Source organism: Pinus tabuliformis, chromosome 9, assembly GCF_031772625.1.
Source record: "Pinus tabuliformis cultivar Carrire ecotype Pingquan chromosome 9, CPIR1, whole genome shotgun sequence".
Taxonomy (NCBI): domain Eukaryota; kingdom Viridiplantae; phylum Streptophyta; class Pinopsida; order Pinales; family Pinaceae; genus Pinus; species Pinus tabuliformis.
This window is the reverse complement of record NC_142307.1, coordinates 574707207-574729816: the sequence shown is the minus strand read 5'-3', so window position 1 is coordinate 574729816 and position 22610 is coordinate 574707207. Positions and strand designations below refer to the sequence as shown.

The 22610-nt window shown below is 39.8% G+C and overlaps 1 long non-coding RNA gene across 1 annotated transcript in view; it reads right to left on the bottom strand.

The window, feature by feature from the left end:
* Nucleotides 1–1484: 1484 nt before the first annotated feature.
* The window catches only part of LOC149149856 (uncharacterized), a 32426-nt gene continuing 11300 nt past the window's right edge, over nucleotides 1485–22610 (bottom strand). Inside the window, exon 2 of the long non-coding RNA XR_016262393.1 lies at nucleotides 1485–1924. This is a non-coding gene — a long non-coding RNA (uncharacterized LOC149149856). The remainder of the gene's footprint in view (nucleotides 1925–22610) is intronic.

Genomic DNA, 22610 nt, shown 5'->3' with positions numbered 1-22610 from the left:
AATCAATAAATTTGTATCATTAATTAAAATTTGTGTATGAAATATGCTAATATGATATATCTAATTTTTAATATATATATATATATATATATTTATATATATATATATATATATATATTTATATATATATATATATATATATATAATAAAATAATATATAACGTGTCCTAACGTGTCCTGTTCCGGGGGTCAGCGTGTCCCGAATCCAACACCACGAATCCCGAATCCTACGTGTCCCGAATCCCCGTGTCAGGTGACTTAGCTCAAAACACTCCCAGAAAGTGTCAGACCCCATTTCGCTAAACTAGGTCCCACCAATAAAAACTGTCCCATGAGTTGATTCCTCCACTGTTTCCACTCTGAATGCATCGAGTTGGATGACAAACAATATAATGATCTAATCTGGATCACAATGTCACAACCCTATTCAACAATCAACATGTATGGAACTGATGTCAACCCTTCTACTTTAGCATGTACATTGTCACTGTGTGATCATCCTTTGACTTTGACTTGCACGTAACTTGTGTCTACCATTCTCATGTACCTATATGCACATTAGAATCACTAGATTTGTTGCATGCACATCAAAGTCACTAGATTCGTTGGTTTTTTCAGGTGTGTGGCAAAGCAGAAAACACAGTGGAAACCATCTACATCATGGAATCAACAACTATGCTCTTTTCGTTGGACATTATAACATATCAATTTGCACATCAATAAAATTAATATCTAGTGTATGTTTTTTACTGTTAATGGAGTTTGTATAGAATATTACTCTGGTCATCTATCTCAATATGTTGTATAATACTATAAATTCACAAAGGCCATACAAGATGCACCACCTTCTTGTAAATGTGGTTGATCCACATATCAAATTTATTAGCTCTACAGAGAAAAAAGGGCAAATCTATCAATTACAATGTCATTGTAATCCTTGCTTCATCTTTTGCAAAGATGAGTTCTAAATGTTTCAATAGCTTCACAAATTAATTCTAGGGATATCATAATTATGGAGTAAATTAATCATATTTATTGAAACATTGCACCACTAAATGATGAAACAAATAAACAAACATGGTTGATTGCAGTTGAATTTTGTGCATAGACTAATAATACATGAAATCTTATAAGAAATAAAAACAAAACTAAAACATATTTGTGAAAGAGAGATAAGGTGTGCACCTTGTTGTTGTCCAGTTCTTTTATCTTTGATCAAAGCAACTTCAAGGACATTTCCATGTTCATCAAACAGAGGACGTATCTGACAAAAAAAAATCAATTTTATTTCACTGTGACTGAAAGGTCAGTGTTTATTTAACTGAATAACTGAACAATCAGACAAGTTACAATAATACAACATCAATCAAAGGACTTAAAAGGCATTTCCATGTTAAGCAAATATGGATCATACATGACCAGAGAATGTTGGCATTATCAAGTAAGTTTCAAACAATGCAAATTTGTTAGCAAGTGGACAAATTTTGAAGTTCTTAACAATGCAAATTCCTAAACAAACACAATAATAATTCACAAATCTGTAGGGAATGAATTGATTGCATCTATGGTTTCATTCTTCCCATGGGAGCATTAATACCCTAAAATTGATATTTTTAGCGACTTTGTCCAATACATGTCACAGTTGCTCTTTGCCCATCTAGAGTGTAGAATCAATGCTGCATGCAAACTCACATTCGTAATTGAAAACAGAAAAACATAATTGCTAGATATTCATATAGAAATGAGGTATACTAATCCTGAAAAATTAGCGATGGCAAATGCAATTGTTTCAACAAAAAGAATATCTCAGTGACTCTTAGGCACTGTAAATAATCTTTGTTGTAAGACTTGCATCCTCCTCTATAACTATTCTGGGTACGGATCCCACAAAAAAATTTGGCAAAATTCCCACCATATGATGAATCTGTTAAATTCAAAATAACTATAAGATTTTCTTGCAAAAAAGGTGCACCAAAACCAAATATATTGTTTAGAAATAAAATGAATATATCTATAATTAATACAGTATAAAATCATGTGCAATAATCTGGAGGACGCACCAAGAAAAAACATATGACGACAATAGTGGGAAATGAGAGCTTGAAAAATTGTGGAAGTCATCTCAAAGGCATGAAACGAATCAATTCTTATAATAAGGATGAAAGACCACAATCCTCCTCAACAAATAATAGTTAAACTTCCTTGGAGTTGGATTCCAGAACTTCAAAATGATGTCTTTCAGTTTAACATGACTCCCTCGGAGCCAAAGTTGTACATCACCACCGTATGACAACCAAATTTTAAATAACACTGCACTTTAGTTTCAAGCCTCATAACTAATATGTACATATTGAAGAAAGACTATATATCAAACTCATGGCTCGTAAATCTCAAAACCATAGGATTAGCATCCCTTATTCATTAGAACTGTTAGAATAAAATTTCGAAACTGATAGACAAACCCCTTCATAGGTGGGAAAAGTATTAAGGCACCCAGTGATATAGTTTTCAAAACAATAAGAACAACACCACTTTTTTAGGAGTTGTTATTATAATATAATGTCAAAAGTTCAAATGGAGTTAGACCCCATCATGGGTTGGCACTACTGCATTTCCAAGCTCTTCTTTGGGATCTATATAATGTTGGCATGTTGCTTACGGAATGGGAACATTTTGAGTTCAACCAAAACAAAATGCAGAGATTTCATGAACCCCATTTGCATCCTTTTAAAGCATAGTTGCTCAAAGCATTTTATAGTAAACCCAAAAAAAATTATAAACTAACATTGTTTAGTTTAATATATCCAATACATCAATAAACATAATATGGATAACTCAAAGGCTCTTCCATGTAATTAAAATATTCATAGCTTAAATTGCACATCATGATAAGACACTGAGATCTCAAAAAGGTTGGAAAGGAAGATGTGACATAGTTGTTAAGGTAAATAAAGAGTAATTCTCATGCCTTAACCTGGTAAATAACATCCTGTCAATTTCATATCCTACATTGGTTCGTTACACTTCCTACAAGAAGAGGTCAAGAAATCCAGACTTAAGAGGAAATATAAAGTCCCAATCTATGTTACCATAGTGGACATTGATCCGTTTCCTATCATCTCAAAATGGCTTGGCAGTTCTCTCTCAATATCTGGAGGTGTTTCTGTTCTCACAATCAGGTTTATCAAGAAACACACTCCTCAACCAAGAAATAACCAAACAACAACAAGCCATTTAGTCTAACAGACACTTCTCAATTGTTTAGTTGCCCAAGGCACGTTTTCAAAATACAATATTTTTAAAAATAAATTAAATAACCAAAAAAAAATAGACACAAAAAGAAACATATGGGGTTGGTTCTTCACTCATAAGTTGAAAGAGTTGAGCATTATCTTAGAGAGCGCAGTTGTCTTGGAGGATTATTTTTTCAACCGGAGACAGAAAGTTAAAGTCAGCTAATTTAAAAGCTTAAATGGAAACATTTGGTGAAGCAATTTCAGCAAAGATAAAATAAGGAAATTCATTAATGTCAACAAATGACACGACTAATAGGTCAATGGAGATAGAAAATAAAACAAGTCACAAAAATAAGGTGGAAGTGCCAATACTACTCTTGAAAGTTACAAGACAGAGAGATACAAGTGAAATGGAAAAAAACAAAAAGAGAGGAATAAAGGGTGAACCCTAGAAAATGGACAAGCACTACTCAACATTAGAAAGAGGTAGATTCTACAAGTTAAAGAGGTACAAGTAAAAATATGAGAAAAAAAGAGTACAAAAGGGTGGTTTAAGAGTTGAGTTTATAGGAAGGAGTATGGTCATCTCCATCCTCATCAATCACTGTAAAAGAATGTCTACCTAGGGCAGAGAAAGCCTACCTGTATGATCCTGGGAAAGCCCTGTGACGAAAAGTTGAGGCTCTCCCAACATATGAAGATGAAGAGAAATATATAGTGGTGGGTGTCTAATTGTTCAATCTGGTTGGAAGGCAACTCTACACTGAAAGCGACTACATCTATGTGGCCTTCATGGAAGTGATTGTCTAGAAACAGAATGGGAAGATGTACACCATCTCACCAACCTAGTATAATTTGCATCCAATTATAGGGAGTTGTCACGAGACTTTGCACCTGCAATTGTTTGCATAAGTTGGAGGAAGAAGGTGATCAATATAATGGGGCAGAGTCTAGATAAACACACTAAGGTCTGAGCAAATCATCCTCCTGAACCACAAAATAGACATGGATTTCTCCCTCAAAACACATAAAATACGTGATTACTAAGATGAAATGCTCCGTCTCAAAGCAAGCAAAAAGAACTTCAAGAGGGGATAAGAAAAGCTTATCATTAATCCCTGATTTTATCTTTTTAGTTGCCATTAGGGCGGCAGTGTGCTACCTCTTCGTATATTTTTCTTTGACAACAATAGATCTTTTCTAACAGATTTTAGAAAATACAAAATGAAATTTTATTAATATAGCAAGAAGTCAATATGAAGTTATCTTTGAAAATGGCATAAAACCCATTGATCAATATCATCAAGAACAAAAAACAACCCATCAGATTTAAGTCCCCAACGGAAGGATGGACACAAAGCTAAACTTCAATGGAGAGAAAAAAGAAACCTAGGGGAAGGAAGATCCTTTACAGACAAAAAATGTACAATCCTGAAGGTTTTCTACAATTTCTAAGGATACGCCTTAAAAAACCAAGCAAGAAGTACATGTTAGTTTTTGTAGCATCGGATGTGTTCTAACCACAAGATTTGGTGGAGAGGCTAGAATGCATGTATTCTCCAATACCCAGAAATCGTTTCTGGAAATTCCACCTAGAGATGACTTAATTAGATTTATTAGTTAGATTTTAATATTTCCTAAGTCTAAACTTAGGAAATATGATTAATTAATAAGAATTAATTAAGTCATGGTGAGAATGTTCTAGAAAAGTACATGGATCGATTTCTAGCTAATCCTAGCCATTGATTAACATTTAATCGCGTTCATTAAAGTCTCAATGGGGGATTATAAGAAGAAATTGATGGGGCTTGGAGAAGACACACCAAACCAGCTGAGCATTCGATTTTGCTGGGAAATCGATCTCCAAAGTAGCAGCGTTCAGTTGTCAGAGGTGATTCAGTGAGATCAAAGTAGTGAGAAAGGGGCAAAGATAGTGAGGTCGGAGGAAGCTTTTCTAGTTTCGGCAAGTACATTGCAGAGAGGCAGTGATTTCCATAGAGAGGAAGCACAAATCCCTCTAGAGGAGATTTTCGTTTTGTTGGGGAGAAGTTGAGACTCAATGCCAAAAGCTGGATAGAGGTTCCAGAGGCTAGGAGAATCAATTTCCTATACAATAGCTCACGAGATAGTGAGAGGTGACGCAGTTCCAAGCTAGAGGGACGCAATGACTACGTAGGCTGACATAGAGACTGCGCAGAGGTAGCAAGGGACGACTCAGTTTCAAGCTGAGGTCAATGTCGAATTGCATGTGGAGTGAGGAATTTTCCTCACTAGTTATTTTTGCCAATTTTCCTCTATTTGGATAGCCACTTTTGGCATCCATAGTTTGTACTCAGATTTTTACTACTGCATAATATTAAAACCCTCAGCTGCTGCACCAATTTTTCTTGGGACTTAGTCATAAAATAGCGGTGTTATATTATGTGTGTGCATATATTTCTTCCAACATTTTTATTTCTTCTACAGTATTTTTTTTGTGAAGGTTGCTGTGTATTTGTTTCGATATTTGCCGTAGCAGACAACAAATAATTTGTTTAATTAAATTAACAAATAGAAGAAATAACATCAGTTGTTGCAATAAGATTCGGGGTTAGTCGAATTTTCACATGGTATCAGAGCGTAGATTGAGTCGGAGAGCTTAGTGGAAGAAGGGAAGAGGAATTCCGTAGCTCTGCATAGGCAGCAGTTCAAAACCCTCAGAGGCAGCGCAGTTTCATGGCCAAGAAGGTCAATTTCTTGAGGAAAAATCGATTTCTCTGAGAGAGCGACAGAGAAATCAGATTTCTCCAATTCGAGGATTACCAAAGGCATAGGGAGTAGCTAGTATTTTCCTTGCAGAGCATATCCCTAGCTAGACGCAGTATTTTGCAGCATTTTCTAGTGTAAAATAACGCCAGGAGGAGGAAAGAATACACATTGAGGGAAATTTTCCTTAGGGGACTTCTAGCTTTAGAAGTTCGATTTTCTCTTACAGATCAGTAGTCGTTGTGAACAATTTTACTCACTCCAGTAGGGGGTGCGTAGAGCCTAGAATCATATGAGCATAAGAGAAGAGGATTTCAACTTATTTTGCTGAGATGGCCATTGTTGGGCTACGAGATCAGGACAGGTTGGATGGTGCTTCAACTATGTCATATAGAAGGCAAGGATGTCCTTCCTTCTAGATGAATATGGCCTGAAGACATTCATAGATGAAGTGGTAGCTATCCCCACAAATGCAGATCAGTTGAAGGAATATTGAAAGGAGATGGTGAGGGCAAAGAGGTTGATTCTTGACGGTGTTTGAGATCACATTGTACCACACATAGTGAGCCAGGGAACGACCAAGGAGATGTGGGATACACTTTCCACGCTAAACCAAGGCACTTCTAAGTAGTGAAAGATGTACTTGGAGGAAAAGTTGAGATGCACCAGGATGCAAAAGGGGAATGCATAGACCCCTACCTCACTAGGATTCAGGAGATCCGGGATCAATTGTCAGTTGTTGGAGCAACACCTCAAGCCACAGAGCTAGTACGATTGGCACTCAACAGTGTCTCCAAGGAGTGGCAGGTATTCGTCCAAAGCATTTTGGGCAGAGAAACCTTTCCAAGGTGGGACAAGATGTGGGTCGATTTGCAGCAGGAGGAGTTGAGGTGAGACTTAGTGAAGAGCTCCATCAGTGGCAACAGCAGCGGATCGAAGCAGGTGAAGGAGTAGGAGAATGTGGACCTCACATCAAAGGGCCCTAGTCAGGGACAGGTGGAGCAAAGCAGAAAGAAGAAGGGCTTGTCGAAGGTCAAGTGTTTCAGATGTGGTGAGCTTGGCCACTACAATACCCAGTGTCCTCTCAGGAAGAAGGATAAGAAGGAGAAGCAGGACCAGTAGGCAACATCAACAGAGATCGATAGACTTTCCTCCAGGTTGGAGGAAGACTTCGCCATGTTTGTTGACATACCCCCAAGAGTAAGGTGGGGTGATTTGGTTTTGTAGCCCCAGAGTGCTATAGATGGGCAGGATTCTTAAGGAGGTCCACCTCTTGAATTAGAACCTTGCTACGGGAACCCACAGTATTTCAGTAGCAGGATGGATCAGTGGCAGTAGATGCAATCAAATGCCAAAGTGACAGATGCAGAGTCTAGTTTCATGTCAGAAGATGGGGAGCGCAGTGCAGAGTTGGCAGCAGTACAGTTGGCACAGTGCAGAGTCAGTAGCAACGCAGATGCCTCAATGACAACACAGATACTAGTAGCAGTCAGAGACTCGGGTGACAGATGTATCATACTAATCATAGTTGATTCAGTATTTTGGATGCTTTTCAGTTGCAGCAATAGTAGATGGAGAGGGAGTTGCAATGCAGATGCAGTGTTGGCAGTTGTTCAATCAACAGCAACACAGATGTAGCAAATATTAGAGTTGCGCAGTGGTTGGTGGGCAGCGACAGGCAGACATCAGCAGCGTGATAGGAGATGATGCAAATACAAGGTGTTGTTTCAGTGGGTTGCAATACTAGAACATGTTCCTCACTAGAGGGAGTGTCAGTTTTTGTAGCATCGGATGTGTTCTAGCCACGAGCTTTGGTGGAGAGGCTAAAATACATGTATTCTCTAATACCCAGAAATAGTTTATGGAAATTCCACCTAAAGACGACTTAATTAGATTTATTAGTCAGTTTTTAATATTTCTTAAGTTTGAACTTAGGAAATATGATTAATTAATCAGAATTAATTAATTCATGGTGAGAATGTTATAGAAAAGTACATGGATCGATTTCTAGATAATCCTAGCCGTCTACTAAGATTAAATCGTGGTCGTTGAAGTATCAACGAAGGATTATAAGAAGAAGTCGATGGGGGTTGGAGAAGACACACCAAATCAGCTGAGCATTCGATTTTGCTGGGAAATCAATCTCCATAGAAGCAAAATTCAGTTGTTGTAGGTCATTCAGTGAGATCGAAGTAGTGAGAGAGGGGCAGAGATAGTGAGGCCGGAGGAAGATTTTCCAGTTCCTACGAGTACATTGTAGAGAGACAGTGATTGCCACAGAGAGGCAACGCAGAGCCCTCTAGAGGAGATTTTCGTTTTGCTGGGGAGAAGTCGAGACTCAGTGCTAGAAGCTGGATAGAGGTACAAGAGGCCGGGAGAATCAGTTTCCCAAACAATAGTTGACGAGACAATGAGAGGTGACGTAGTTCCGAGCTAGAGGGATGCAGTGACTATGTAGGCTGATGCAAAGACTGCACAAAGATAGCAAGGGACGTCTCAGTTTCAAGTTGAGGTCAGTGTCAGATCGCCCATGGAGTGAGGAATTTTCCTCACTAGTTATTTTTGCCAGTTTTCCTCTGTTTGGATAGTCAGTTTGGACATACATAGTTTGTACTCAAATCTTCACTATTGCATAATATTAAAACCCTCAGTTGCTACACCGGTTTTCCCAAGTTGGGTTTTTCCGGGGACTTAGTCTAAAAATAACAGTGTTATATTGTGTGTGTGCATCTATTTCTTCTAGAGTTTTTATTTCTTCCACAGTATTTGTTTTGTGAAGGTTGCAGTGTATTTGTTTCAATACTTGTTGTAGCACACAAAAAATAATTTGTTTAATTAAATTAACAAATAGAAGAAATAACATTAGTTGCTACAGTAGGCTTCGGGGTTAGCCGAATGTTCACAATACAGACAAAAATTGTACAATCTTGAAGGTTTTCTACAATTTATGAGGATATGCCTTAAATAACCAAGAAAAAGTCAAAACACTTCATGAAGGGATAAAAACTTAGCCTCAATAATGTATTCAGAGATCTAGAGAAAGAAGGAAGGTGATTCAAAACTGCCAATTGATTTCCTAAGTATAAATCTAATGAATTAATAGTATCATGTTCCCATGTTGAAAGAGCATCAGACCAAATTGCTCACTGGTTGTCCAGCAACAAAGAAGTCAATATAAAATTGAAACTCTATCTAGGATCTAAGCAAATCAATCTATGAACAAGAAAATCAAGAACCCCTTAGGGAGCATACAATCAAGATTTGAATCCTAAAGCCCATGAGGAACACCTTAGACATAATACCCCCTTCTACAATATTAGTAAATGCGAGCCTTCCATGGAATAAAGGTAATCATGGTCACCTTTATGAAAGAAAATGACACCTCTTGGAATTTGGGGCGGACTATCTTCCACAATTCATTCTCTCATGATCATTTTCCTTCTTCATCCTGCCCCCTTCACGTATCACCTCTTACCATTCAAGCATGAACTAAACTAGGTGATTAGATATATGTCAACACTTGGATCACACCTCTCAAAGATCTTAGCCCCAAGATGGCTTATTATTCTGAGTACAACATGCAACTGCAAGATGTCAGCATTGCCATACCTGCATATATTTGTAAACACTAAATGCATGGCCTCAAGATCCTCCTTGGACACTTTCAGGTAGGATTTCATCGACTTCGAATTGAGACTAATCACCACATCCCACATCAAACATCTCATATTCATATGTCCTATCTATTATGAGATCGAAGGGGGATTTTACTGCCTTTACCAAGACTTAGGTGGCTCCCTCTCGACATTCTTTCATTATCCAAAAAAGATGCCTCGCTCTTTTAATGAATAAGACTTTTAATCATAGATCTCAACCTTTGCATGGACCTCCCTAGCCAAAGCCCATTAGGAGAATCAACTTCTTCCATGTTGTTTGTCCACTCAGGGCAACAAATGCCATATTGAGGCCCATACCACTCCAGAATTTTAAATTGCTGAGACGTGGGGTTTCCTCTTGAATCCCTCTCATTATGGATCAACTACCTTCCACAACACTTCTAGGAGCTCACGTTTCAAATCAGCAAGACAAATCACCATACCAACATACAAATCAACACTAGAAGATCCCAGAGCCAGACTATCTCCATGCAGAATAAAACTCTCCAAGTTTGGTCAAGATCCAAATGTTCCATCCATAATTCCTTCCCATTAAACTTGGATGTTAAGGGCCCCCTCTGACCTAGGAAATGTATATTACATACATAAAGTGGATGTAGTTTTAAGTCCCATTGACCTACTTATTATAGTCATTTATTAGACATTAATAAAATTGTCTAATATTATCTTATCTCCCACAAATTGCATCAATACATATCCAGTCAAGGAAGTAAGCCACGAAGAAGGTATGTGATGTTGACAACAAAGGATTGTTATTCAAGGCAAGAAATTACACCTTGCATTATTTGAGCTTGAAAAGTACTTATTGTGGAAGGCAATTGGGCCTGGAAATCCTACAAGGAGATGGGGTAGATGCCCAAATGCTCCTATGATCATTGTCGAATAGATGGGGGAGGAAATTCTTATGACAATGTTGGGCAGAGGTTGGAGGAACTTGAGCATAATTCTAGTGTTAAAGACAATGAGTTGAAGATGGGCTAGAGGTAGTTACATATAAGCTCTAATTGTAGTTACTTAGGTGATCAGCGATCACAGATCAGATGCTAACTGTCCTTTGGAACAATGATCTAAAGCTTGAACTGTCAGGAAGACAAGAGCATTGAAGCTCTGACTTCGCATATGACTCCAGTGGAAGTTAGCTTTTACAGTAAAATTGTTAATTTTATATAACAATGGTAAGTTCTATGCTTAGGACAATTTACTTCAATGTTCCTTTAGTAGCCCAATGAAAAATTCCAATTATATCTAGTAGCAATCACATTAACTTGTAAACATTGACAGTAAATACAGATAGAACATATAATCATATGCATAAGGCAGGCCAAGACAAGAAGACACAAGATGTGGCGCATGCCAGGGACAAACCCCAATGTGGGGAAACCCTTTGATCAAATATTCTTATTATCCTTCAATAGTTCAGCAGAGAGAGAGTACAAATATAAGCCCAAAACAGATCTACTAAATCAGCAATCAAATCAGCCCTAACCAGAAAGTCAACGGTGGTCAAAGCTACCCCAAAACATCCTCCAAACAGAAGTCCAACTCAGCCTTCCAAGAGAGTCAAAGTCAACTCAACATCTTTGGTCAAACCCAGTCAAAGGAGAGAGAAAGTTTGCCATAATTTTCTACAGTCAAAACTAAAGTCACCACTAGTCAAACCACTCCAAATGCCTCGATTTTTGTGCCAATAAATGATGCCTAGGAAAAGTGAAATTATGGCCCAAAAATCGAGGTCAACACTGGTCAAACTCCCCTTGGTCAACGTTGGTCAACTCTCTGCAATTTTGACTTGTTCTACCGAGAAGAAACTTGGCCTCCTGTCACACGTGCAAAGAAAAGAAAGAGCTGCCTAGCCACACGTGCGAAGTAGAAGAGAGAAGCCTCTAATCATAATGTTGTTGGACCTAATCAAGAGAGAGAATAAGATGTGATGAGATGATGATGTGGAAATGAGGAAAAGGTCTCTCTTATTTATACACAACGTTGAGGGTGAAAAGACACATATATTGGGTTTCATGAGCCTACATCAAAATTGTAGCTCTCCAAAAGAGGAATCCAATGCAATAATCATCTCCATCATATGAGTTGTCCTAAGGTGGAATTTCGCCCTAGTTGCCAATTTTAACACTCCTTCTTAGCTAGGGAGAATTCCACCTACCAATACATCATCATGCCAACCTGTCATTCTGTACCATCCTGTCATCACTTCTCTACTCTACTGAACCATGAAGTAATAATGAAGAAGAAGTGATCGAGAGTGTATCATACCACTCTCCACTGACTAAAGTCATTCCTTGATCCCATATCAAGTTATTGAACACCATGCATCTTAGTCATAAGGAGTACGGTAGTACACGATGCATCCATCGGTAGTGTTATGGTCCCTAACCAGCTTTTCCCAACTCATTGGCCAGATGAGAGGTACTTCCCATGAGTCCCAGACTCTATGGGTAGGATGTGTGTTGGGGCATCAACAGGAGAAGGTGAACCACTCATCCTGCTCATATGCCATAGGAGAAGGTGAACCACTCATCCTATGCATATGTCAACTGTAGGGGAAGGACTCACCCTACATGCATGTGTCCAGGTAGGGGAAGGTGAACCACTCACCCTACACACATGTCAACCATAATGGGGTATCACAGGGGAAGGTGAACCACTCACCCTGTATCCAGCGCACCACTAGGGCAAGGTGAACCACTCACCATATGGTCGCTCATAGCTAGCTCTGAGAAGTACCCAATACCCCCAAGGGCTCCCAAAGCTCTGTGTCCAACTCATACGAGACCCTCATAAGAGGGTCGTTCCACGACTCCAAGTATCTCTTGGAAGAATAAGAATGTGACCTTTCCAAGAGGCTTCGTGAAAATGTTAGCAACCTGCACATTTGTCTTGATGTGTTGGAGCCTAACCTGCTCCCCGTTGTACCATATCCTGGATAAAGTGGTACCTGATATCAATGTTCTTGGAGTGATTGTGGAACACAGGATTCTCTGATAAACGAATCCCACTCTGGTTGTCGCAGAGGATCACGGACATATCTAGCACATGCTCAAATAGCTCACTGAAGAGCTTCCTCAACTAAACTGCTTCACAACAGGCCATCTTTGAAGAAATGTATTCGGCCTCGGCGGTGCTTATTGCAACCGATTTATGCTTCCTGCTCATCTAGGATATAGAAGCATACCCCAAAGAGAAGCAACACCCAAAAGTGCTCTTATGATCCATCACACTGCCAACACAATCAACATTTGGATATCCATGTAGCCTCAAATTCCCGGCAATGTATCTCAAACCATAGTGGATAGTGCCCCAGAGATATCTCAAGGGATTCTTGGCAGCGATCCTGTTATCACTCCAGGAAGCTCTCCTAGGTTGTAGCTCGAAGATGCCTGGTAACATATAAATCTTCAATATTGTTCTTTGAACTATTGGAATGGATGATGGTTTGGATCAAGTCAGATGACTGTTTCAACTCTATTTTCACTCAAGACATGCATGAACACCCTCAGCTTTACAAGGCTTTAGACCACTAATGCTCAATAGTTTATAGATTCAATGGATAGATGGAGAATACTGACTGTACCAGCAGATGCATACATAAACACATATGAATGGCTAGCTACAGGAAGTAAATGAAGCTTGCAAATCTAATTTATCAACACAGAGATAAGATGATAGTTATTTGGCATTAGACACAGAAGAAAACATGAATAACCTATTCAAGTGCAAGCTTAGAACAGAAGAGAAAATGGGAATTGAACATGTAACAACAAAAGAAGCTTATATTGCTGGAATGAAGATGAGAAGCTAGAGGAGCAGAGTCTCCACAGTCTCCAAAAGTTGAACCCTTCATCTTTCTAACTTTCAGCCATTTATAGGCTTTTTACAATGCTCCCGAGCTCTCAAAGGCTCGAGGTGTCTTAATCTATCCCCTCTGTCTTTTTAACTGTTTGATGCCATGACTAGACACGCATGAGCTCGGAGGTTTCTTTTCTAACAGCATAGTAACCAAATTCTAGTAAATGTGTTGCGTTGTCAAGTGGCTCGCTCGTGCCAGCGATGCTCCATGATCATTTGTTGGTTTGGCTGTGTTGCACTGTTGCCTTTCCCCTTCCAACCTTCTGTCTCCTAGTCTCTGTCTCCCGGCCTCTGTCTCCCGGCCTCTGTTCTGTGATGGAATGGGTCTTCGGGCCTTTGAAATCCTTTCAAATACTAACAATGACTGTTTTCTGTTTTACACAGAGAAACGCTGCAACACTGTGAAATCCGCCAAGCTCTGTTCATTTCGGACTTCAAAAGTCCTTAAACACGGTCTATTCCTCTATCGGGTCCATCCTTATCGCTATCGCAAGTCGCAAATGGCATGTTCCCAGTCTTCCCTTTGTATTTTGAAATACGTTAAAAACACTAAAAATCTTGAAAAAATGGCTTTGGCAGATCTGAAATATTATATATTTTCATTCCCGAACCCCTTCGGGTCCGGGTTTTATCGCATCAGCGCTGTCTCTTTATATTTCGTTAAATAACGAAAATATGCAAAATACATAGGAAAATGCCTTTCGGCGGATCTCAAATCTTATGCAATACTATGTATATAACTGTCGGGTCCGGTTCATCACACCTCTATTAAACTCCGATGCGATTAGTCACAATCACATATCGCTCATGCCCCAGGCCGATGCAATCGCTCTTTGTAATCTTTGATAGCGATCCTGCAATGCAACATGGGCCATCGATCTGCGCGCTTGATCGACGGTCCACGTTGACTCCGCCGATCGCCATCGCAAGTTTCATATAGTCCGCGTCGATACCGTCGATCAGATCTGGACCGTTGATCGGCTAGATCTGACGGCTGCTATGCATTTTACTGTTTATGCCTCCGATACTCTGTTTTTCACTGTTTTTATGTGTTTTTGGCCTCCCGATAGTGCTTTTCCGCCATTCTAATGGCTCTCCTCCTGCGATTGCTTTGATCTTTAGCCTGATTTTACTAACTTTTGAAGACTTAGAGAGCATATTTGGATCCATTTTGGGCCACATGCCAACAAAGCTAATAGATCCAATGAATTTGATGAGGCTCGAACATATATTGACTCAACATGCTCACAGCGAAGCATATGTGAGGACGGGAGTTGACCAAGAACATTAGTGCCCCCACAACTTGACGATACTCAGTAGGGTTCACCAATTCCAGCCCAACAACACTTCCACATAGCTTCTTAAAGTTGAGTTCCATCGGAGTAGTCACAGACTTGCAATCCACCATTCCACATATCTCAAGTAGCATCACAATATATTTTCTTTGAGAAAGGAAAATCTCACCTAGCTTTTGCCAGACCTCCAACCCTAGGAAATAATGCATCAGTCCTAGGTCCTTCATCTCGAACTCGGAAGCCAAATCCCTCTTGCATTGATGAATGAGAGGGTCATCACCTGCCAGAAAGAGATCATCCACATAAGGGACCAGAATGAGGGGTATGTCCTTTTCAACCTTGAAGTATAGGTTTGGGTCATCATCACTTGTAAACCCAAGCTTCATAAGATAGCTATTGATCCTCTCATAGAAATCCCTAGGGTATTTCTTCAATTCATAGAGGGATTTCTTCAACCTCTAACCCCTCGAGTTGTTCCACATATACTTCCTCCTTAAGCGAACCATGCAAGAAGGCAGTTTTGACATCCATTTAATGAAGGTTCCATCCTTGCGAGGCAAAAAGGGCTATGATCGAACGGATAGTCATATATCGAGCATCTGCTGCAAATATCTCATCATAGTCTAGTCCTTCCTTTTGAGAGAAGCCTCAAGCTACAAATCTGGCCTTGAATTTCTCAACACTCCCATCAGCTCCATGTTTGATCTTGTAGAGCCATTTCGAAGTGACCACAGACTTATCCTTGGGTCTAGGAACCACATCCCAGACATCATTCTTCATGATTGATTCATACTCTTCGTTCATCGCATCCTTCCAAACTTGTTGCTTCACGGCTTCTTCGAATGTACAAGGCTCAGATTGTACAATAGTACTCATGACAGCTAAGTACCCTTGGTACCTATTCGACTTCTTGCTTTCACGAAATGTCCCTCTTGGTGCAATGTGTTTCTCAGCATCTTCAAGAGTATATTTAAGCCACAAAGGCCTCTTTCTTGTAGTAGAGGGCTCACAAGGAGGTGGATCAATGGGATCCATCGGTCCTTCAACATCAGGCATCGGTACATCGGACGAAGATTCATCCTGCTTTTCTGCATTTGCATCATCATTGGCCTTCCTAGGAATAGGAAGATCTCAAATCTTTCTAAGTGCGGAATCTTCATCGATAACAGCAGTCCAATTTGGCCTTCCAAGAGAGTCAAAATCAACTCAAAATTTTTAGTCAAACCCAATCAAAGGAGAGAGAAAGTCTGTTGTAATTTTTTGCAGTCAAACCTGAAGTCAACGCTGGTCAAACCACTCCAAATGCCTCGATTTCTGTGCCAATAAATGCAGCCTAGGAAAAGCGAAATTTTGGCCCAAAAAAGAAGGTCAACTGGTCAAACTTCCCTTGGTCAACGCTATTCAACGCTCTGCAATTTCGATCTGTTCTTCCTAGAAGAAACTCGGTCTCCTACCACAAGTGCGAAGAAGAAAAAGTATTGCCTAGCCACATGTGTGAAGTAGAAGAGAGAAGCCTCCAATGTTGTTTGACCCAATCAAGAGAGAAGAAGATGTGATGAGATGATGATGTCCAAATGAGGAAAAGGTATCTCTTGTTTATACACAACATTGAAGGTGAAAAGACACATATGTTGGGCTTCATGAGCCTACATTTCACTGAAGTCGACCTTGACAATTTGTCCATAGGAGAAATAAATTGATAATTCCATTTCTGCTTATCATAATGAGATGATCTTTATATCAATATTGTACCTCTCCGAAAGAAAAATCCAATGCAATAATCATCTCCATCATATGAGTTGTCCTAAGGTGAAATTTGGCCCTAGTTTCCAATTTTAACACTCCCTCTCAATTAGGGAGAATTCCACCTGCCAATCCATCATCATGCCAACTTATCATCATGTACCATCCTGCCATCACTGCTCTGCTATGCTAAACAATGAAGTAATAATGAATAAGAACTGATCGAGAGTGTATCATACCACTCGCCACTAAATAAAGTCAGTCCTTGATCCCATATCAAGTTGTTGAACACCATGCATCCTAGTCATAGGGAGTACGGCAGTACACGATGCGTCTATCTGTAGTGCTATGGTCCCTAACCATCTTTTCCCAACTCATTGGCCGGATGAGAGGTACTTCCCATGAGTCCTAGACTCATGGGTAGGATGTGTGTCGGGGCATCAACAGGAGAATGTTAACCACTCATCTTTCTCATATGTCATAGGAGAAGGTGAACCACTCATTCTATGCATATGTTAACTGTAGAGGAAGGACTCGCCCTACATGCATGTGTCCGGGTAGGGGAAGGTGAACCACTCACCCTACACACATGTCAACCATAATGGGGTATCATAGGGGAAGGTGAACCACTCACCCTGTATCCAGCGCACCACTAGGGGAAGTTGAACCACTCACCCTATGGTTTCTCATAGCTAGATCCAAGGAGTACCCAACACCCCCAGGAGCTCCCAGAGCTCTGTATCAAACTCATACGGGACCCTCTCAACTAGGGAGAATTCCACCTGCCAATCCATCACCATGCCAACCTGTCATCCTGTACCATCCTAACATCACTTCTCTGCTCTCTTGAACCATGAAGTAATAATGAAAAAGAAGTGATCGAGAGTGTATCATACCACTCTCCAATGACTAAAGTCAGTGCTTGATCCCAGATCAAGTTTTTGAACACCATGCATCCTAGTCATAGGGAGTACGACATTACATGATGCATCCATCGGTTATACTATGGTCCCAAACCAGCTTTTCCCAACTCATTGGCCACATGAGAGGTACTTCCCATGAGTCCCAAACTCTATGGGTAGGATGTGTGTTGGGGCATAAGCAGGAGAAGGTGAACCACTCATCCTGCTAATATGCCATAAGAGAAGGTGAACCACTCATCCTCTGTATATGTCAACTATAGGGGAAGGACATGCCCTACATGCATGTGTCCAGGTAGGGGAAGGTGAACCACTTACCCTACACACATGTCAACCATAATGGGGTATCACAGGGGAAGGTGAACCACCCACCCTATATTTAGTGCACCACTAGGGAAAGGTGAACCACTCACCCTATGGTCAAGCATAGATAGCTCCAAGAAGTACCCAACGCCCCGAGGAGCTCCCAGAGATCTGTGTCCAACTCATACGGGACCCTCATAAGAGGCTCGTTCCACGACTCCAAGTATCTCTCAGAACAATAATAATTTGACCTTCCCGAGAGGCTTCGTGAGAATGTTAGCAACCTGCTCATCTGTCTTGATGTGTTGGAGCCTAATTGCTCCCCGTTGTACCATATCCCGAATAAAGTGGTACATGATATCAATGTGTTTGGAGCGTTCATGGAACAAGGGATTCTATGATAAACGAATCCCACTCTGATTGTCACAAAATATCATTGTTGTATCTAGCACGTGCTCAAATAGCTCAATGAAGAGCTTCCTCAACCAGACTACTTCACAACAGGCCATACTTGCAACAATGTATTCGGCCTCGGCGGTGCTTAGTGCAACTGATTTTTGCTTCCTGCTCATCGAGGATATAGAAGCAGACCCCAAAGCGAAGAAGCACCTAGACATGCTCTTATGATCCACCACACTGCCAGCCCAGTCAGCATCTGAATATCCACGTAGCCTCAAATTCCTGGCAGTGTATCGCAAACCATAATGGATGGTGCCTCGGAGATATCTCAAGAAATTCTTGGCACCAATCCAATGAATGTGATGAGGCTCGACTATATATGGAATCAACGTCTTCACAGCGAAGCATATGTCAGGACGGTTTTTGACCAAGAACACCAGTGCCCCCACAAGTTTACGATACTCGGTAAGATTCGCCAATTCAGGGCCAACAACACTTCCACATAGCTTCTTAAAGTTGAGTTCCATCGGAGTAGTCAGAGACTTGCAGTCCGCCATCCCACATCTCTCAAGTAGCTTCACATTATATTTTCCTTGAGAAAGGAAAATCTCACGTGGTTTTTGGCAAACCTCCAACCCTAGGAAATAATGCATCATTCCTAGGTCCTTCATCTTGAACTCGGAAGCCAACTCCCTCTTGCATTGATGAATGAGAGGGTCATCACTGGTCAGAAAGAGATCATCCACATAAAGGACCAGAATGAGGGTTCTGTCCTTTTCAACCTTGAAGTATAGGTTCAGGTCAACATCGCTTCTTGTAAACCCCAGCTTCATAAGATAGTTATCGATCATCTCATACCAAGCCCTAGGGGCTTGCTTCAATTTATAGAGGGCTTTCTTCAACCTGCACACATGTGTCTCACGATCTTGAACCTCGAACCCCTGGGTTGTTCCACATATACTTCCTCCTTAAGCAAACCATGCAAGAAGGTAGTTTTGACATCCATCTGATGAAGGTTCCATCCTTGCGAGGCAACAAGGGCTATGATCGAACGAATGGTGGTATATCGAGAAACTGGTGCAAATATCTCGTCATAGCCTACTCCTTCCTTTTGACAGAAGCCTCAAGCTACAAATCTGGCCTTGAATTTCTCAGCATTCCCATTAGCTCAATGTTTGATCTTGTAGAGCCATTTCGAAGTGACCACAAGGTTATCCTTGGGTCTAGGAACCACATCCCAGACATCGTTCTTCATGATTGATTCATACTCTTCGTTCATCGCATCCTTCCAAACCTGTTGCTTCACGTCTTCTTCGAATGTACAAGGCTTAGATTGTACAATAGTACTCATGACAGCTAAGTACCCTTGGTACCTATTCAGCTTCTTGCTTTCACAAAATGTCCCTCTTGGTGGAATGTGTTTCTCGGCATCTTCAAGAGTATCTTTAAGCAACAAAGGCCTCTTTCTTTTAGTAGAGGGCTCACAAGGAGATGGATCAATGGCATCCATCGATCCTTCACCATCAGGCATCGGTTCATCAGATGGAGATTCATCCTGCTTTTCTACATCTACATTATCATTCGCCTTCCTAGGAATAGGAAGATCTTGAATCTTTCTAAGTGTGGAATCTTCATCGGTAACAAGTGATTCCATGTTAATTTTAGATAAAAATGGTATGTTCTATGCTTAAGGCAATTTACTTCAATGTTCCTTTAGGAACCCAATGACAAATTCCAATTATATCTAGTAGCAATCACATTAACTTATAAACATTGACAGTAAATGCGAATAGAACATAAAATCATATGCATAAGACAAGCCAAGACAAGAGGACACAAGATGTGGTGCATGCCAGGGAAAAACCCCAATGTGGGGAAACCCTTTCATCAAATCTTCTTATTATTCTTTAATAGTACAACAGAGAGAGAGAGTACAAATATAAGCCCAAAACAAATATGCTAAATCAACAGTCAAATCAGCCCTAATCAGAAAGTCAACGGTGGTCAAAGCTGCCCCAAAAGATCCTTCAAACAACAGTCCAATTTGGCTTGCCAAGAGAGTCAAATTTAGCTCAAAATCTTCAGTCAAACCTAGTCAAAGGAGAGAGAAAGTCTGTTGTAATTTTATGTAGTCAAACCTAAAGTCAACATTGGTCAAACCACTCCAAATGCCTCGATTTCTGTGCCAATAAATGCAGCCTAGGAAAAGCGAAATTCTAGCCCAAAAACCAAGGTCAACATTGGTCAAACTCTCATTGGTCAACGCTCTGCAATTTCAACCTGTTTTGCCCAAAAGAAACTCGGCCTCCTGCCACACGTGCGAAGAAGAGAAAGCGCTACCCAGCCACACGTGCGAAGTAGAAAAGAGAAGCCTCCAATGTTGTTTGACCCAATCAAGAGAGAGAAGAAGATGTGATGAGAGGATGATGTCCAAATGAGGAAAAGGTATCTCTTATTTATACACAACGTTGAGGGTGAAAAGACACATCTGTTGGGCTTCATGAGCATACATTTGACTAAAGTTGACCTTGACAATTTGTCCATAGGAGAAATAAATTCCTAATTCCATTTCTACTTATCAGAATGAGATGATCTTCATATCAAAATTGTACCTCTCCGAAAGAGGAATCCAGTGCAATAATCATCTCCATCATATGAGTTGTCCTAAGGTGGAATTTGGCCCTAGTTGCCAATTTTAACAAAAACTCAACCAGTCAAAAACTTGCACAGATAAAATGGTTAATGATCACAGAGTCAATGTCTCAAACATTAGGAAACTTCATAGTGAACTATTTAATATGAACAAAATTATATCAAGGAAGTTGTAGATGCTATCCACGGAAATACTAAATTGTTAACCACCAGTTCCGATTGAGGAAATCCCATATCAAAATCCCGTGGCCCACAGCAGCTCAACAAGGCCATCTAAGATGTTTATTTTCATATGTTGTCTACCTAATTTTGTAACCTTCTGTCTAATCTAGGATGAGATACCATAGGAAATCATGTGGCCCTACAACAACTTAACACAACCTGATAGGGTAGTTTTATTTTCATATGTTGATAGCCTAGTTTTGTAATCTTCTGTTTGTTGGACTTGAAAGTTTGAATCCCAATCACATATCAAAAAACTCTTGGAACTTGTTAAAGAGTTTTTGTAAATTTGGGTAATTGTCCTAAGGCTAGACGCTTACACTAAGTTGTCTGTTTTGGTCTTCAATATTTAATTATTTTCATTTTTGAAATAGGGAACCTAGTTATGGTAGACTAATATATTTATGTACTATGTGCATCGCCATGAAGGTGATTATATATAAATAAAAATGTTCATTTTATTTAAACAAATAGAGGGAAGAATTTAAAACAAAAAACACAACAACAATCTCTCAGTATCATGCACGTGTAACAAAATATGCAAAAAATGAAATCTGAATAACAAGGCAACAAATTTCATTCACGAAGGAACAACTGAAAATGAACAAAGATCATTATTTTGAACCAGTTTTTACTTATCAATTCAAAAGGGATTTTATTTTGAACTGGTATGTTTTCTCAAGCATCAATAATCACAACGTTTTACATGAAATCATGATGTAATCGACACTACTTACAACTAAACCAAAACCTATTGGCCAAAAGAAAAATACAGTATGTCTAAAAAATTCCACGGGGAAATTGGAAAAACTTCATGATCATACAAAATATTAGCCATCTTTAAGAGCAAAAATTATACACCATATTGATGACCATTTCTAGATATATTGGAGATATGACTCTGTGGACATGTGAGAAGTAGGTGACAATCTAGCCATTCAAAACCAGAAAAAAAAAAAGATCAAGGTGTGATGTTCCTTTTTTTGGTGTTCCTTATGGTATGGTTAGGATGGACCTTCAGAGTTGGGGGCAGGGAGGTCAGAGGTATTGGTTGGCGTCATCAGTGGGCCTAGGGGATTTTGGAGGGGTTTTGAGGAGTTTTTATGAGGTTCGATGGCATTCGCTTGGCATATTCCATCATCCACACAGTTTGCCTTTCGTTTCGTTGCACTCCGACAACTTTCAAACAACATAGTTATTAATGGGTCTGACTCAATTAATACACTTAAGGTGGCAGTTCGGGAGGAATACTTGGCAGAGCACCTTCGTGTAATAGCTCGTTGGAACTGAAATGAGAAGATCTCCTGGATGGGATGGTTAGAAGGTATTTTCAGTGACTTGAGGAGGCATGGTGGTCAATTTACCCTTTTTCCACATTAAAAATAATATTTTATTTGAATTAAAAAGAGGAAAAAGTGCTCCATGATTAAAATAATAATAAAATAGGAGGTTCTATAGGGGTCCATCAGATTAATAAAAGAGGAGGAGGAGACCATGTGAGGACATATTGCATTTGATATTTCTCCTTGTATGAGAGGTTGAGAACCCGGTTCTCTA